This window comes from Pezoporus occidentalis, unplaced genomic scaffold (genome assembly GCF_034315485.1).
Source record: "Pezoporus occidentalis ecotype Australia unplaced genomic scaffold, CSIRO_AGI_Poc_V1 ctg31, whole genome shotgun sequence".
Classification (NCBI taxonomy): domain Eukaryota; kingdom Metazoa; phylum Chordata; class Aves; order Psittaciformes; family Psittacidae; genus Pezoporus; species Pezoporus occidentalis.
In genome coordinates this window covers 696,501-715,000 of record NW_026915052.1, presented here as the reverse complement: position 1 = coordinate 715,000, position 18,500 = coordinate 696,501, and positions in this window count along the sequence as shown.

Sequence of the window (18,500 nt, the reverse complement as noted above, 5' to 3'; positions counted from 1 at the left end):
TTTTTTTATTTATTTACTCATCTGAATTTTTCTCAAAAGCATCCATTAAGCAGAGCTTTGCAAAGACACTGTTGACTTCCCTATTGTCTGTGAGACTTTTGCAGATAGAAAATAGCTCCAGGGATACTCTAATCTCCCCAAGCCGCCCAATTAGCATTCGACCCATTGCGAGAAGTCTGTGCATTGAATTTTCAGTCACCTGGGCCTGGTGGACAGCTGTGAATGATGAATGTTTGCTTGTTCTCAGGATATAGGGGTCCTAAGCAAGTAGACAGCATATGTACCATAATTTCCTGGCTAAACACTCCAGTTCTTTGCTAATTATTAAAGATACAGAAGCCTTTTCCTCTCTCCCACTCTGTCACTTCCTCTGCCTTTCTCTCTTTATGTCTTTGTTCTGAGCAGCAGCTTCAGCAATGGAAGAACAACAGTTTAGACCCACAGTGTCTTGTTTGATTGAAGTCAGTTGAGTACAAAAACTTTTGGTTCTGTTATATCATCATATATATGTTCTTCATCACAGAGAAGCCAGAACATTTCTTCTGTCACTTCGCAGGCACTATCTCACCAATATCTTCTTGCATAAAGTAAGCAACTAAGATTGCACCAAACTCCTCTGAAACACTGATACCTCTACTTTGGGCTTCAGTGTCTCTTAAAGCAAATCATGAACTGAGCTCCTCTAAAATACTGATACACCTACTTCGGGCTTCAGCATATCTTAGATCAAATCACCTTAATCTAATCAATTCTGTGTGTTTGTGTTTGTGTTTTGCTTTATATATTTATATATAATCTTAAACTAATTAAGTTTGATTTATTTCTGGTTACTTTTATAATTGAATGTACCTGGGTAGAATGGGATTTTAAAAAATGTTAGACAGACTAGGGCAAAAGGATGAGAGGACTTTGACCCAATGCATCATTTCAGTCATATCCCACTTTTAATCTTTTCTTCTGTGCTCTTACAAGCAAGAAATATACCCCAAAATATAAAAGGAAGTAAGCATTAAGGGCTCATTTATAATCCCCAATGCACAACCAACAGAAAATCTAACTTGCCCTTCTTCCCATGTGTTTCTTATTAGAATCATGACATCTTGCAGGATGGCAGTGAGATCAGTCACCCCCTCGGAGGAATGGGGAAACGACAGACAGCGGATGAGCTGTAAACCCACCCCCCTCCACCTCACTGCTCTGGTCCTTAGCCAAGAGCTAGGTTATGGCGTTTTAATCTGGTTGCCACTCTTTACCTCTCTGCTGGTATAAGATTGCTGTGCTCACTCCTATCTGGCTTCCATGAGATCTGTGTGAGCTCTGCCTACTCTCAACCTGAGGGGATGGCAGCACCCACATTGCCACCAGGGAACGGGCATCATACCTCCCTGGAGCATGGCAGGGACTCACAGCAAGTGCTGACTTTGTTCAGATTTTAAGTCAACTCATTGCTTAAATCTTTGTAACGAGTAGACCCATGTTTTAGCATATTCCACATGTACACCAATGTTTCAAACCCAGAAGACTGTAAAGAGTGAATTCCACTGAACTCCTTTTAATGTGGTCTTTTGGCTGTGGCCAGAAGTAATGCACTCCATTTAGAAAATGTTTTGAATGCTTTCCATGGTCATTGTGAAATAACAATGTCCTTTGATTAAAAAGCCATATCAAAGCTGAAGGGGTGGGTAGCACAGCTATCTCCAAATAATGTTTCAATTAGATTTTAAATGCTATCAATAAGAGAAAAGAAATTACTCATGCACAGAGATCTTCCTCTCTGCCTGATCGCTTGCTGAACCTATGCAGTTACACAACCCAGAGAGACTTTCTTCATTCAGAAGGATTTGTGTTTGTGTGTATGTGTGCATGGGGCTGGGAGTGAGGAGGGAGAGGTTAAACTGCACGGAAACTTAGCCAGAGACTGAGCTCCTTTGAGGAATTTAAATGATCTTCTCTATTTAAATGAGTTTTTAAAATTACCCACTTAACTTTTTTGAGGTCTAACAGCATGTTTTATTCTTAAAACAATAACTTTCTAAAGGAAATGCTATAGTGTCTTTCTTTGTATCTGTGAAAAAATGCTAGTAGCTGGCTTCAAACCAGCAGGGTTTGTGCATATGACTGTGGGCACAATTACCGCTGTTTCCACAAAAACACAGTGATCTGTCCCTTACCTTTCAACTGACCCGCACAAACAATGCATCAATCAGAAAGCAGATATGTCTATGTACTTACTTGTCTGGCTCTTATTGCTTCATGGCTCTGATCATCACAGTAGTATGAAACCTTTCCTAATCCACCTACTGTCCCTCCTCTTTTCTTATTAATTTTGACAGTGATAACTGCTTGAGCCTTTTGTGTCATCATTTGCCCTTGACTCTATGGAAGAGTTTGGAGATCCTTCAAAGGCTTGGCCTGTTAGCGTCAGACTGTGGCAAGGAAGTGGATGGTAACAACATAGAGAAAGGTCTGCCCTCTGGAACTTGCTTTGCAATTAATTCATCTATTCTGCCTGAAAATTAACAATCTGTCTAGGAGCAGAAGCATTTCTGAAAATGCACATGATATTGAATGGACTTAAAAAATGTCTCTAGGACCTAACCATCAAGTAATGAATTCTGTTTGTCTGGAGATTATTACAGCTTATTAAATATTTTTCTTTGCGATATACCATACAATCCTATAAGTTCACCTTTGTTTAGAATCTTTGACTTTTTTTTTAGATGACATTGCAGGTTATTGCTGTTTGATGCAGTTGGAGTTGGCGTTTTAAAATATTCATTTCAGATCAGAAGTGATGTATTTGCTTAAGACGTGAATGGTTTATAACTGCCAGCATTGACTTTAAATTTAATGACACAAAGAATGTCACGTACATGTGACACAGTCATCATTCCCTTCATTGTAATGCAACTTTGTGGCACAGACGACATCATTTGTATGCGAGTTTCCATGCAAATAATGTCATTTGAATCCTTTTAACAGGAGATAATGACACAAAATTCCAGGAGAACAGGGAACAGGCCATGAAATAAGGACTTTCAAGTGACAAATGGCAAGTTACCTTCCTTATTTACATTTCTCTAATTTTTCTCCTTTTTCTTATTGCTCGAGGCCAGTTGCACCCAAAGGAATGGTCAGGCAGGGAATTAGAGCTACAAATACCTTCATGTCCCCACTAATACATAATCTGGATAGAGGGGCACTCCCACTGGGCTGCACTCAAAAGTTGCTCTGATAGTTTTATTCCATTCAAAGTTTAAATAAAACCTAAAAATCCCCCCACTTTTCACCTTTCACAACAGAAATGTCACCACTCTCTACCAACACAAGCTCAATGCACACAGCCAGGATCTCAGCCCACCTGGTAGAGGCAGTAAGTACCTCAACATGTGGTAGTTCTCCCCTCTTTGTCTCTTCTTTTTCTCATTGTTCACAACACAGCCAGATTTCTTGGGCTTCTCTAACATCCCGACCCCCACATTACCCCATGACCTTTCCCAGGAAGCAAGTGACTCCTGGCCCTGTTTTGTACACCCATACCCCTGCTGCAGTGAACTGAAGACTTGGCCCGTCCAGACAGATCCTCTCTGCTTGCCTTGCAAAGCAGCCTGCAGCTATCATTCCAAGGTTGTCACATATAAATAAATACCTGCAATGACCTGGACTCCTTACCCCAACACTGAGAAGCAGAGCTCTCTGTGCCATCATGCTTAGACAGTGCCTTTTGGATAGACTGTGTTCAGTTAGTTCTTTTTTATTCATTCAAGTGTGTCTCTTCTGAGTGAACTGAAGTGAATGCAAAAATAACATGCAAAAGCACAGGTTTTTTTTTTTTTATTTGGTTGGTTTGTGTTTTTTTTTTCCCTGTAATTATGTCACCTTCAAGCACAGAGATTTGTAGCTAATACTAGTGAACAGAAGTACTATTTTGGAATTTTTCTCCACCTTCCTCTTTAATTTATACACACATCTTTCTATCCTTAGTTATCTTAAAAGCAGAAGGCTGGTCATATTGACTCTCTTGCACTCTGCATCCTGAGATGGGATTTGACACTGGGAATCAAACAGTTGATCTATCATGCCCCTCACAATGTTTCCAGGGGTGCTTGATGTGTCAGTGCTTGCAACAGAAGATGAAGCTGCTCCTTTTGTCCAATAGCTGCATGTTTAAACACCGTGCCCCTCTATGGAAACATATATTGTCCATAAGGAGCCACATTAGGGGCTTGACACGGCAAGACTCAGCATTCAATTTGCATATCTTTCTCGCACAAGAATTAGCTTTTCCTGTGGAAAGCGAAGGGGTCAGAGGATTACATGGGAAAGGCCATTACTCACAAAAATGGGTTTGTCTGTTATGTGGTGTCTTTCACTGCTTTAGGCTCCAAAACTTCAAAAGTAGTGAGAAACAGCCCTCTTGAGGTAAAAGACAAGGGTCAGCACTGTCTCTTCACATGATGAGAGAATAAATCACTTTCCTCAAAGCGGTACCAACATTCCCAAACTTGAAGCTGAGTGTTTACCTGTTATTTTTGCTGAACTTTTCACATCCTTGCAAGAAACATCTCATGTTGTCTGCACTGTTTGAATAATTACCTGCACAGCACTGACAATGTATGTGGGTAGCTTGTCCTCCCTCTGCCTCACACAAGTGTGCATGGGAAGAGACTAGACATGGGGTGCCCAGAACTGGCGCAGGCAACATCAGTGCCAGTGCTCAGGTGCTTGTAACTTCCAAGATATCAAGCACCCCTGGAAACACCACGCCAAGCAGAACAGAACAGTGTTTGAATCCCTGTGGCAACTGACATCTCAGGGTACAGAATGCAGAACAGGCAGCATCACCCTGTTGGGGAAGGAATGGCTGCAGCACACTGCAGTTCGGGTGTTGGAAGCTTCCAGTTTTCTCACCACATGTGCTAAGGTGATGTTCAGGGCTGGGCAGAAGAGGAAGGAGGTATAACCTGACAGTGCCTGACCTTGCTGCACTAAACTGCTGGCCGCCTCTAAACTGTGCAGCATATTTGCCTTGCAATGTGCACCAAACCGCAAATATTCAGTGGAGAAACCTGGCAAGATTGCAATGGACCCATTTGGTCTATTAATTTAGGTTTTCTTCCTGAGGAGGTCATGGATAAGTATAACCAAGAGCTAGGGTTGCAACATTAAAATAACTTATGCACAATCAGATTCCGTAAGCACAATCTTCTTTAAATTGGAAGCATATGAAATGCACAGATTTCAAGGCAGAGCAGTGAATTCCCAATTTTAGCTTGTAGCACTGGGGCAAGTGCTGTAAATTTTGAAATCTGTATAACCTGTGAAACACATCCATTTTTGCTGTGGAGATAACCGCAGAGCAGCTCATATGCACCAATCTACAGTAGCGTAAGGCAAACTCATCCTTAACCTACAAGTCTAGGATTTTCCCCAGCTGCTGCCAGCACCAGCCTGTACGCATAGGCTTCTCACCAAAATGCAATTAAAAGGGCCCTTTTTGAGCTCCATATGAAACAGAGATATACGTTGCCTCTCAATTTTTTCCAGACTTCAGGGTCAGACAGTGACCAGACACGCAAATAACAGTCAAATTATACAGGAAGTTGTCAAAAGGGTCCTAGTGCAGGCAGAAAGGACTTTTGACCTTCCTGGGTGTCAAAGGTCTGGTTCAAGTTTCTTTATAGGAATCTGTAGCTATGGCTATGAAAACAGACCCTTTGAATGAATCAGTTTGTAGATTTTGCTTTGAAAGTTTCTTTGACTTTCATATTTGAATTGAATTTTAATTAAAAAGAATGCTTAAAGCTATAACCCAAGAAAGGCTTTATTTACAATAGAAAAAGAGCTGAGGCTGACAGCTGGAGGGTGGGCTCAGGAAAAAAAAAAAAAAGGAAACAAAAAAAAAGCACAATGATGCCTCCCCACACCAGAATAAGACTGAGGTTTCTTTTTTTGTGTGTCTTTCTCCCTCTGTCCATCTTCCCAACCACCTAAGGAACAGGTTACCTGCCTTACACTTCCATAGACCCTAAAAATATTTTTAGAGATGTAAGTAGCCTGTGGGAAAATCAGACAATGTTTAAAGTCAGACAGAAAAAAGAGAAGGCTAAAGGCAAATTAAAATGGTTTGAAAAGAGCAAGAAAAGGGCTGGCTTTTTCCTCCTCCACGACCACTTGTCATAATCAGAACCATTTTTTTTCTTTTTTGCTGTTGCTGTAGTAGTAGTTGTTGGCTTGCAGATTCATTAATGCAAGCATAGGGAAAGATTAAAAGAGTTTAGATTATGACACCACTATCGATATTGGTGCCTGACAGCAATATTATCACCTCATTGATATAAATGCTGAGCATAGATGATTTTAAAAGTGTGACTGATTAAAGCAACATAAATAGTGATCCTGGCATTAATGCTGTCAAACATAAATTTGGGACCTTGACAGTATCATGTAAACCCATGCTTTGACTGGCCTGAAACTCTCCATTTATGCCTCATTGAGAACATGCCTGTCATCTCTCTTTTTTCCCTGTTTTTAACTGAGGACAGCAAAAATATTTTTTCCCTTTCAAGAGGACAGTATCAGAAGACTGTCCCCTGGCATCTACTATGTCTTGCCTGGTGATTTTATTTTAATTTATTTTATTTTTTAAGAAAAAAGGAAAAATTGTAGCAAATGTTCTCAGGAGTTGCCAAGACCATGCTGGGGAAAGACTGAGAAAGAATTTGATGCTGCCATGTTTTGTAATCAAGGCAATGCTCATCATTAGATTACTGAATGTCTTTTTTTTGTGAGATGTCTTTCTTTATCCTCCTTGGAATTTCCCTGCAGATGGCTACCTGAGCATGTACAGATCATCTCAATAATGTAGATGGCCTGTGTACAGTGCATCATGTCCTTGACCCATTAAATATGTTAGGTTCGTGTAAGCCCTCTCTACAGCACATGTAACCATCTCAGGAATATCAGGATCACAGTGCATGATTTTCCAAGAAGAAATTTAGGAATATGCTGTACTGAAGACACCCAGGTTTCCCTCCACAGCTGTCATTACTCTCCAGCTACAAGAAGCTCAGGTGCACAGGGAGAACCTCCATGAGTGCTGATGGGGATGGTGGGGACAATAGGGAGCACCCTGTGCTCTCCTTGCTTCGTACCTTGGACTCAGCAGCTGCTTGCCAAGTGCTGGGTGAAATCCATTTTCAAGACCAAGTATATCCACAAAATATATCACATACTGACATGGAAGGGAAGCATTCAATGGCCAGATGGCAATAACATTTCTCCCATTTGGTCCAGGACACTTGGCCAGGTTTGAGTTCAACATAAGTAGGGAAAGGATGCTTTGAGCCAGAGGTAGACATGGGCCTCAGACAGCCATGGGGAGAGAAAGAGATAAGTTAGTATTTCTACATCTGCTTTTGTACTCTTTCTCACCTCTGTAGATACAGAAATGGAGACCCACAGTGTCACCTGTAGCATGCCTGAGATGATAGGGTTGGAGTGGAAATTAGGAGGATAGTTTTCTATAAAATAATCATCCAAAGCTGTCCAATATATTATATTTATATATATTTTATATATATATATATATTATAACAGGCCCTGTTCTTTATTTCCCATTGCTTTTAAGGCCAGGTTATGGTCCTACTCTTTATCACATTCACCCTCCAAAGATAGCCAAACAATTGAATCAGACATCCAGATTACAACAAATACTGGAAACTGCAATATCCATGCACCATGTGGCACAGAGGAAATGGTATTCCTGAGATTACTAGCTCTAATAAGAAGGAAAATGTCATGTTAAAGTAATATATACACACAATAGGTTCTTTATAATGCAAACATGCCATCAGGTATCTAAACACACTCTGCTCTATTCCATGTAAAGATTTAGTATAATTCCCACTTATATTTTACAATAACTTTTGCTTGAATATCTCCTTATAACATTGCAATTGCAAATGAAATTGTGTGCCCACACACCCTGGAATGGTCATTGTTATTCCTTCCTTTGCATATAGAGGAAAGGCTTCTGACCTCTGTTATGCACTTGAATTATATTAATGGAATAACAGATCTGGTAGTGATGGAGACTAGGCTCTGATGAAATAAAAGGCAAACTAATTTTTTTTTTTCTTTTTTCCACGTTTCCAGCTGAAATGTAATACTCTGTGTGTGTGCCATATACAAATAGTCTTGGAAGACACCATCCCAAAGTACCAAGTTTTCATTAAAAACAAATAACAGAGAAAAATATCGTCATCAGAACTAGCCAAAATTTCTAGATATTTTTTATCAAAAGAAAGGAAGAAAAAGAGCACACTAAGACTGCCTTTACATTCTCCCCCCAGTTCAGAATATCCTTCCATTACAGAGCTCACTTGGGACACTGCAGATTCTTGTTCAGATCTCCTTAGTGCCTGATATAGTGAGCTGATTTTAATCTAAGTCTGTTCCACTTTGGTGAATAACTGCTAAGTTACAGATTATTGTAGGACAAGTCTCTGAAATCTTCTTCCCACAAATTCTATCCAGAGGAGAGAAACCTTTTCAGCCAATCAGTATTTTGGGAGGCAGCGGAGGAGGAAATGTTGAAAAAATCCTGACCAGCTCCACTTTCAATGTTTGAGAAGATTAAAAAAACCCTCCAAACAAAGCACCATTCATATCTAAAAATCAAAGGATATCACTGCAAATCATGGAATACAGAAAAAAAACAAACCAAAACAAACTTTTCATAGATGAACACTTAGACCACTGTTTTTAAAACTTAGATCTGTGCTTTTTAAAAATACTGTATTTTGCTTTCTGTTTTGTAATGTCACTGAACAAGGAAAAGAGAAAACTTAAAATATAACACATGACCAATGTACAAGTATATGACTGACTTCATTTTTTATTCAATTGATTCATTTTGGCCTTTATTTAAGCATCATTCCTGATTTTCCTAATTCTAATGCAAACAAGCATGGCTGTTGCTTTTCAGACTCTTTGTGGCCTTTTATTCCAGAACACAGTGAATGAGAGATTAGCAGGAGCTAGCCTTGGTCAAGGCAGGTGAATTGCATCATAGTAGCTTTGGACTGACAGGATACTCAAGAGCTCTCATGTTTCCCTCCCTTCTATTTTTCTCATGTCTCCAAATTTTAGAAGCAAGTTATGTGTTGCATCGTGGGATTTTAATAACTGATAGTGGCAATGTGATTATACATATTTGGTTGGAAATTCATTATAGTTCTTCCTGGTTCCTCTCAGTCATGCAGTCCCAACATTTTTGCCACTGCAAGAAGTAACCTGTAGTTGATAAATCGGAAGGAAAGTACCTGTTTACACCAGGAAGAAAGTTAATGAGAGTAAGCAGAAGAAACTGACTGTGTTTTGGTTTTTTTTTGTTTTTGGTTTTTGTTTAGTTTTCTTTTTTTTGTCAGGGAGGATGTTTGTTTAGGAGTTTTCTGTTTTATTTTTCTTTTTTTTTTATCCCCCCCTCACCCCCTTTTTCCATGTACAGTGGATAATTGCAATTTTGGCAGGCAGTATGTGATGGTACAGACCTTATTTAAAGTGCCCCAAACATCCTTCCACTGAGCAAACAGTAACTGGGATTAATGGAAATATTTTGGTCCTTGTGCCAAAGTAGAGAACTGATCATATTAAACTTATCTGAGGTACTAAACAGTGCTTGGCCTGGTGGATTTGTCTGCTGCTGTTTTGCAGGAGGAGAGCTGTCAAGTACAACCTGGGCTGCTACAGCTGCAAGAATCATCTTTTGAAAGGATGGTTAAATGCAAACACACACTGATTAATATCAGGCAGAGATCCCAAATCTTTAAATTACTAATTTTGCAGCTTGAGGAGTAGAAGTGGTGCTATGTGTAGTTCCTGTAAAGTGGAGAGAGTGAAGCCTTTTAATTTCAAACTTAAGTAAGAGCCTAGAATCTAAAATTCCTGCCCTTCCATTAACCTTCATTATAAGAATGTACAATGTGCATTAAGCAAGAGTGTACATAGCTTACAAGTTCCCAACCATCTAATGTCAACAAAATCATCAAGTAGGACACTATTTAAAAAAAATCTCAAGTCAGTGTTTTAATTTGAATCTTGAGAAAAGCATGTCAGGCACCTTGCAGTCTTCTTAGTCTGTTAAATATTATAAGTGTACAGAAGGATTCATTTAAAGAGAGGTGTCATGAAAAACAGACCAGTAGGCAGACATTAAAACTGAGGGGACTAAAGGGTTTGTGGCAGTGCTGAAACTCTTTCCTCATTTGATTTTACTTTTTCCTTTTTTTATAAATAACTGTTAATACGAGGGTGAAAACTGATAACAAAATTTTCAGTGTAGGCCTGATTCTGCACTGGTGCTTTCTGTGGGAGCAACCTTTAGTGCTTTGGGACAAACCTAAACCCTACTGAAGTCAGCAGAAAATTTTGACTTTGGTGTGTAAAAGATCACTTAGTTTGATTAAGTTTGCCATTGTATGGGTTTACCTGTACAGGTCTCCAAGGTCAGTGTCTTCCTCTTTCTGTGCATCTATCAGTTTACAGCACTCTCATTATGTAGTATCTAAGCATATTTTCACTGTCTTCCAACACAGCTCAGACTTCTTTTAGTTTTCATTTCTTTCTCCATCTGCATGACTTTTTTTTTTTTTTTTCCCCCCAGTTCTTAATAGCTGTGAGATCTGTACTTTCCAAGACTCCTGCAGGAGGCTCTTGGTAATATCTCACTGCAGTAACTTAGTAAGAGCACTAATACACCAGCTGAACCATCAGAGAGGTCTGACCTTCTCCTCTTAACAGGAAAGTACTTTTGATCAGTTGTCCTTGTTTCAGTCAGAAATTTAAAACTGTGGAGATGAAAGTGAGTATTTTTTCTGAGGAAAGGCAGTAAAGGAGTTATTAAAATGATACCTGCTAGGGAAAGGGAAAGATTTATATTTAACAATCAACAGATTAAAGTTAATGTTTTCAGTAGCTAGAACTGGAGAAGTACTTTTCAGTTCTTCTCCATGCCAGTGTAGATCCTACTCTCTTTATGTTAAGGGCTTGCCAAGAAAGTTAAGTCACTAAAAGGCTTAAATAAGTACACAATAGTTTAATGTTTTAGACTTCTGTGTGGATGCTTTTATTCAGAAGCAAGCTGTGTTTGTGTGAGATTCATACTGAAGCTATGCTACCTTACTCAAAGACCCTTGTACAATGCACCAGCTGTCTAGTTCTTGAAGAAATAGGAAACATCAGAGGGCTAACTGTGAGCATTTCAAAGTTCTGTACAGGCTTTGTCTAGCTAATGTTAAAATAATTTGACATTGTAAAAAATTGAGATCTAGACAGTTACAGAATCACTTTGTTCTTACTAGAAACTGTTTTTTCACTTGGGCTAAGGGTGGTGTAAACTGAAAAAATTATATGTTGATATTTGGGGGGCTTGTACTGAAGAAATCCTTTTTCTTGCAGGACAACCTTTCTAGTTGCTTTAACTTTCTTTTCTGAGAAAGAGATATGCACTACCCAATCTCTTCTGCTGGCTACTTCCCTGTTCTGCCTCTATCTTCTTCCAGTTCTCCACTTCTGCTCTTCTCCACTGTTTCTTTCTCTTCTGTTTACATTTTCTGGTCAAGGTGCGTTTACCTTAGCAGTATAACACAATGATAAGAAGTGGGCGCCACATTACCCCTTGCTTCAATCTGAAACTTTTAATACTTCCAGAATTCATTCCAAAGCTTCATACCTTTGCTTACTGGAATCAATATTTATTCATTCCTTCTACCATACAATGGGATTGATGGGGTTCAGGAACCACACTGAATACAGAGTTTGTGTGTTTGATGTGGACAGAAGCAGCATGAAGCAGATGTGAGAGGTGTGATTTTAGCAATGCTTAACAGCTGTTCATCTAAATGCCACAGCTACTTTTCACTAGGCCATTAAGTGTCTGTGAGATGAGGGTCTTTGTCCAATGTCTGGCCAAATGTGCAGAAACTGATATTCCAAACCATTCTCCTGGGGTTTCTTTGCTCAGACCTTCTTGGAAGAAATCTTATCAAATACACAAAGCAGAAAGGTGAGGAGGAACTTCCTAGCCACCTCTCAAACTGCAGCCTATTTGTTTTTAGAAATAATTTTCCAGCCTGTCCTCATGACAGCCCAAAGATTTTATATTACTACAGCTGCACAGTTTGTGGCAGACCACTTACAAGATGTCCTTTGTCACCCAAGAGTTACCCATAGTGGGAAGGAGAGGGATCAACAGCATCTTACTTTGTGCACAAAGAAACAGAGTTTGAGGAGCACCACAGAGCTGGGATTTCTTCCCTGAGCAAGGTGCCAGTAAGAGTACATGATCAGGTTAACCCTTTTACCTTGAACCACCCATGAATAATTCAGGCCCTTCACATTTAATATTCATCCACATAACCTCAGTTGTCACTCACCAAAGGTCATTACTTCCTATCCATGTCCAATTTTATTTGTTCCTGAATCTTTCCCTCATATCTTTATTAAGTAGGTGATTACCACATGTGGCAGAGATGCACATGATCTCTTTTGCAAGTTCAGTCACCAAAGTGGATATTACTGTGTCAGGTCATTGGGAATGTGATTTGTGCGTGTATTCATTCTGTAACGTTAGGATCTAAAATCTACAGAAAACACATCCTAAAACTGGCAGTGAACATATATATATATATACCTCTTGTGGCAGCCTTTGTGTTACTCTTCTCGTGTTTCTCTGCAAAGAGACTTCTGGAAAATTAGCTTAAGAGAGAGAACTGACTCAGTCTGTTGGGTTTACAGACTGTTCTTTCTGGTTTAGCAGGAGGCAATTGTTCCCAGAATATCAGGCCAGAATTTCTACTCTTACAAGTGAAGATTTTCACAAATACATTTCATAGACACTAGATTATTTTCATTCAGAAATCAGCTAAAGGGAAATCCAAATGGTAAAACACTTGTACTTCCAAACATGCAAAGTTACCTGACTCTGCTGACTATGTAAGTGAGATTATCTCTTATCTAGTTAAAGCATCCTTGGGGACAGAGATAGTGGTGCAAATTAGAGCAGCCACTAGCTCAGCAGTGGAATAAATTAATGTTGCAAAAGCTTAAGGAAAAGCTCAGCTCACAGCAAGGTAATACACTTCTTACAGGCCACAAAATGGCTGCTAAACCCAAAGAATTTTAACCAGCTATTTCCTAAGTACTCACAAAAGTTATATCCTTCAACATTAACTTAGCTCATTAATTGCCCTCATTCCAGCTGAATCTTTTAACTTGCATGAAAGTGACATGACAATGATGACTATTAGCAGTCATTCCATTTGCCAAAGAACACAGCTAGATCACAAAAACCTCATTCTTCATCTGCCAAGCTTTTCAGACCATAAATTTGCCTAGAACCCCACACAGATTTTCCCATCAGTTTCCTTCAACATCAACAGGTCAGTTCATACCAATGACTGCAGAAGCCATTGACATTCCCTTGAATAGTCATTTGTTTCATGTGTGAAACATGATGTGAAATTTCTTACTCAAGAAGAAACTGTCCTAAAAGTTTCCATGGCACACTTGCTGATACAAAATTTCTCATATCAGGAGCATGCAATTATGAAAGCAAGGCTGCGAGTCAGACCATTGTCAGACCAGATTGCAGGTATGGTTTTGTCCAAAAGTTTCCCTCTTTTTCTCCTCCCCGCCCCCTCCTTCCTTTGCCCCCATGTTGTTGTCATTGATCCTTTTAGAAACATATAGTTTCCAGGTATTTTACTGTGCACCCTTTTTTACTGTCTTTATTCTCTTTTTTTGTTGTTGTTTTGGTTTGGGATTTTTTTTTTGGTTGTAAAATATTTCAAGGCTGTTATATCCTTATGCAGAGCAAAACAAAGGAGATATGCTATTCAGGTGACCCAAGACTGAAGAAAAATAGCAAGTCTAGAAGGATGGAGCTCTGATGTTACACCATAATTACAACTTTGAGGCAGAGTGACCTTGTGTGATATTCTGGGAAATTCTTCCTTGCCAGTCTTTCTGTCTGTAACAATAAATATGTCTCATTTACTAATAAATACTATGTCATAAATTGGTGAAGTTGATGAAATTGCAGTCATTTAGATTATTATTTTCAGTGGTGTAAACTGGGTTGGTGCAACATAGGGAGTGGAAAACTGCAGGACTCCTAGACTTGGTTTTGACCCACATGCACGAGCCCACTCTGGCAGGTGGGACAGACCATGAGAAAACAAAGATGCATGTTGAGGCTTTTATCATTGCATTGATCTAGGCACTTAAAACTAAAACTGAGATATTTTCAGGCATAATGGTCTTTTTGCATGTTAAGAAAGTTGCACATCTTGAATACCTCCATAACAGTATCCATGAAAGATCCCAAAGTTTTTCTTCAGTAGCCATTTACAATAGACCCCCACAAGTGGCCTCACTGAATTACTCATACCAAGATGAATGTGAATGAGATACAGCAAAAAGAGAGATACAGCCTTGCTGAACCAGACAATAGCGTGCTTAAGTGACAAATAAAAACCAAGAAAATACAGCTTTAACAGTTACATGAATTTTTATCCCAAACTCTATCCCAGACTGGCTGGGAATACTCACTGACAGTTCATTGTGGCATTTAAAAGAGAGCTGACAAAATTGATGATTAAGAAAGTGTACCCATAACTAGTTTACAGCTGCAATATATCATAACAATGGAAAGGGTTGAAAGCAGGACAGGATTTGCCTTCCCTCCATGAGAAAGAAATGTCCTCTGAAAATAGCACCAGAACCAGTGAATTTGCAGCCTTACAGTTCTCCCACTTCCGCTCCCACTAGCAATAGCAAGGGCAGGAGTTCACAAAAAGAAAAAGCAGTGTTGTCAGACAGAAAAGTCTGATCGAACTCCCCCAAAAGTTATTTGATTGGATCTACTTTTAAAATATGAGCAAGGTTTTGTACTGAGTCAGATGTTGCATTTTCTGGACTGCTCTTAATTTAATTGAGATATGTGTGAGGGGTATATAGTGAGAAGGAGAGTTTACTGCACTGAAGCCTGTTCTCAGAAATAGCTAGCTGTGTAAAGGTATTCCTGTAGTAAAGGTTAAGTATATGCTGTATATTATCTTCTCTCTGTCTTTACTTTCTTTCCTTTTTTTCTTTTTTTTTTTTTATAACAAGAAGAATAAAGGGAAAATAAAAAAAAAAAAAAGTTGTGAAAGTTTAAGTGTGACCTACAGAACCAGACATGCTGAGACTGGGCAATATTAGAGCCAGAAACAGAAGGGGTTGGATAAAAGGCTTTGTGATATGAATCTGTCTCTCCTGCCCTCAGCAGAAAGGCTTAAATATCTCCTTCTTGGACAAACAGATCAATACAAGCTTTTTAATATCTTCAGTGAGAGCTCATTAATGCTCTCATAGTGTCCTCTTTTGTGCCCTGATGACCTGGTGGGAGCCAGGGAAACTTGGTAATTATCACAGGAATAACACTTCATATCATCTCTTAGTGAAATGTGAATTGTTTTCCTAATTATTCAGGACAGCAGTGAGTGAAAGTGCAAACTAATTGAAAAGGCATTATGATTTGAGTATGTGAGATTGTACCTATTAGTTTGGGTTAAATGTTAACCAATGGAATATTTGCTATCTCTTTGAAGAAATGAATGCTAGAAAAGCACAAGAACAGAAAACTCCATTTCCTACAATGAGTTCTTCATGATATGTAGTTTATGGGTTTTCTTTTGCCACTAGAAGCATCTAGAAGTTTCCCCTTATAACGCTGGTATCCAGGCTGGGCTCAGGATCTTGAAATCTTTTGAGGATCTGAGCAATAGGGGTGGGATGTAGGGTGATGACTTTTGTTAAGAAAAATCATGAAAGAAGTGAGAGTATTATGTGATCAATATACTGAATAATTGAATAAATAACATCTAACATTATTCAACACCAGGTGGGATTTTATGAGAAAGGTGTCCTGTTTGTTTTATACAGGTCCGCTGAGTTCTTCATGTGATTTTACATTTGTTTTAGTCTATAGTGCATTTCTACATCACAGTTTGAGAATAAAGGTCTTTATTCTTTATTTAAAGAATAAAGAATTAAAGGTAATGAAGTGACACAAAGAAATTTTCAGTTTAGTATATTTTCCCTTAGACTAAAGAAAGTACAACTCACACACAAAAATAACAGATTAACAAAGTAAAAAATGTTTCATGTAAAAGAGTCTGTGAGGTTACTGAGTGCATAGGTATGACCTAACGTTCAAAATGATCTCTTTGATTGAATTCCTGAGTGGCAGGGGATGAAAAGAGATGCTCAGACACTTTGATGAAGTTGGATCTTCCATAAACATTGAAAATTAGAAAATCAGACCCCCTGCATATGTCTGATTTTGAGCCCTGAAAAACTAGAATACTTAGAATCACTCACTGCTTTTGAAAATCAAAACCATGTAGCTGAAAATAGGTATTTGACTTATGTAAGATGTTTGCTCTTTCAAGCACCTGTCTCGAGCAGTTTACTATTGATGATGAAGGTTGCCATAGTGTCAAGCTTTTACTACTGTATATTAGCCTGAAAATAACACTGTACTCATTTCATCTTCACAAACTGTGTAGTTTTTGGGGTGACCCATCTGTTAGCCCAGGCACGTAACAACTAATCCAGATACAGTGCAAAGATACCAGAACCCACAATTTTTAATTAAAATAAAAATATAGGAAAAAAAAAGGAACAGCAACAAAAAAGCTACCCTGATCTATTTTAGTCATACTCCATAATCCTGTTTTTAGTGAAAGAATTTAATTATACATATTTTCATCATTTCTTATAGTCTGACATATTAATTAAGGATGCTCTAATTCAATTCCTGTGGCACTATTGGCCTATCTTGTAAAAACATTTTCTTGTTTTTCTACAAATATAAAAATGAAGAGGATGATAACTGCAGCACCTCAGTTTGCTGCCTACATGCTGCCATTCCTTCTTGTCATTGAAATAGTGAGCTAATTATTTTATAAAGTGATAGATTCCCCCATCTGTACAGCGCTCAGTGGCACTAATATTTAATAAAATATACGTGGGAAAACAGCAGTCTCGTGAAGATTTCTGGTCTGAAATGTGTGTCTGTCTCTGATGGCACAGCCAAAGAAACAAGGTGAAGTGCCTCACACTTTCATTATGACTCCATGTGGCCTCCGTGATACGTTCTTTATACTCTTACTTCGTAAGTAGTAGGTAAGGTTTATGAACTCATTTGCCTTCTCACGCCCTCCTGAACACTCTTGGCAAATAGAAGGCATCACCCTGGGGATAACGTAAATGGCTAAACTTTGTTTGTATTGGTTTTGTCCTAAAGATTTAGTCTTTCAGCTCTATGAGTCCAAAGTATTGCAGATTTGGTATGCACAGGTGAATGTCAGCAGTGGCTAATGAAAAGATATGACAGTAAACAGCACACAAGCTGCAGTGAAATAAATATAAAAATCAAAGTTGCCATTCATGATTCACACATGCCAATAGCTATTGGGCCTTTAGAAGCAAAGTGCCTAATGTAAGATCCAGACACCTGAGACTGCAGCTGAAGTGATGAGGTTCCCATAGAAAGTGTGGTAAGTAGACTTGTCTCATATTACAAGCCAAGAGCAGAGCCCAGACTCATTCCATCAAGTTGGCAATGTACAAGTGGTTTTGTACTCATGAGCACAGCCTGAGGATGATGCTTAATCTGGATTTATGTTGTTTATCTGGTTCAGGTCAGTTTGCATTGAGGAGGTAGGGAAGGGAGAAGGGAGAAGTGTGCTGCTTTTCCATTTTGACAATTAACCACCCCTATTACTGTTCTGGTATGTGTCAAGTTAAATGCATGCTGGGTCTAAGTCCAGCCACCTCAAAATGCACAAAAGGATTATGGGAGCATCAGTGACTAATGAGGGGTGGTAGGACAGTTTGGAAATTAAAATCAAAAAATACTCTGACAAGCACCAAAGGGGACAACAAGTCTCACATAAATGCTGACACAGACACACAAGACAGAGAACAGAATAGCCTTGGACTCTTCAGTACTGGCAGGTGAATTAATGTCTGTAAAAGTTGCTTAGGCTATCGTTAACATATACCTGGTAAGTATGGCAGTAGGATCTCAAGGTCTCCACTGTAATCCTGCCTTCTTTTAATTCAAAGGAAAGTGTTGTACCTTAAAGCAATGCAGACATGCAACAATCATTTAGCTGTCCCCTCTTCCTGTCAGAGGGACATGAGCTGGTTGTGAATCATTCCCCCAAGAAATCTTGGTAATCTTGACTATTTTTGAATTTCTTAATATATTTTGATTTAAAGCCTAAATTAGACTTAAACCAGTGATAGTGTGCCTTGAACCATTTTTGAAAATAAATGAGATATGCTGATGCCGAAATGTTGGTAAAAGGGGATTAAGAAGACTAGGCTGCTTTCCACCCCAGTGGCTTTGCGTTACTATTAAGAGGGATGGATTAATATCAGATTTC